Genomic DNA, 1,435 nt, shown 5'->3' with positions numbered 1-1,435 from the left:
CATATTTTGGTATGACCATATGATTTTTCTTCTTTAGCTTGTTGATGTGACACATTACATTAATTGATTTTTAAATGATAAATCAGCCTTGCATATCTGGAATAGCTCTCATTTGTTCATGGTGCTAGTATTTTGTTGAGGATTTTTGCATCCATGTTAATGAGAGAATACAGGTCTGTAGTTTTTCTTTCTTGTAATGTCTATGTCTCGTTTTGATATTAGAGTAATGCTGGCCTCATAGAATGAGCTTGCCAGTGTTCCGACTGCTTCTGTTTGCTGAAACAGATTTAGAGAATTGACATCATTTCTTCCTTAAATGTTTAGTAGAATTCATAAGTGAAACCATCAAGGCCTGGTGCTTTCTGTTTTGGAAGATTATTAATTATTGATTCAATTTCTTTAATAGACATAAGTTTATTCAGATAATCTATTTCTTCTTGTGTGAGTTTTAGTAAAATGAGTATTTCAAGAATTTGGTCCATTTCATATACTATCATATTTGTGGGCGTAGAGTTCTTCATAATATTTATCATCTTTTTAATGCTCATGATATCAATAGTAATGGCCTTCATTTCTGATATTGGTAATTTGTGTATTCTCTCTTTTTTACTTAGTAACCATGGCTGGATGTTTAATAATTTTATTGATCTTTTCACAGAAACAGCTTTGAAAATTATCGATTTTTGCTATTTTTTTTCAATTCCATTGACTTCTGTTGTGATTGTTATTATCCCTTTCCTTCTGCTTACTTTGGATTTATTTTCTCTTCTTTTTCTAGTTTCCTAACGTGGAAGCTTAAATTATTGAGTTTAGATCTTTCTTCTTCTTTACTGTATACATTCAATGGTATAAATTTTTCTCTAAGCACTGCTTTCACTGCATCCCACAAATTTTGATGCGCTGTATTTTCATTTCTCTTTGGTTCAGAATACTTTAAAATTACCTTGAGACTTCTTCTTTGACCCATGTGTTATTTAGAAGTGTATTGTTTAATCTTTAAATATTTTAAGATTTTCCAGCTGTATTTCTGTTATTAATTTCTACTTTAATTTCACTGTGGTCTGAGAGCATACTTTGAATAATTTCTGTAGTTAAAACTTTGATAAGGTGTGTTTTATGGTCCAGGATGTGGTCTATCTTGGTGAATGTTCCAGATGAGCTTGAGAATAATGTGTATTATGCTGATTTGGGATGAAGTGTTATATAAAGGTCAATTACATCCAGTTGATTGATGTTGATGTTTAGTTAAAGTATTTCATTACTGATTTTCTGCGTGTTAGATATGTCAATTGCTCATAAAGTTGTGTAGAAGTCTCCATCTCCAATAGCGAATTTTTCTATTTCTCTTTGTAGTCCTATTACTCTTTGCCTCACATATGTTGATGCTGTGTTGTTAGGAGCATCACATTCAGGATTGTTATGTCTTTGTGGAGAA

This window comes from Trichechus manatus, unplaced genomic scaffold, assembly GCF_000243295.1.
Source record: "Trichechus manatus latirostris isolate Lorelei unplaced genomic scaffold, TriManLat1.0 scaffold00052, whole genome shotgun sequence".
Classification (NCBI taxonomy): Eukaryota; Metazoa; Chordata; class Mammalia; order Sirenia; family Trichechidae; genus Trichechus; species Trichechus manatus.
Note: the sequence above shows the minus strand (reverse complement) of the source record.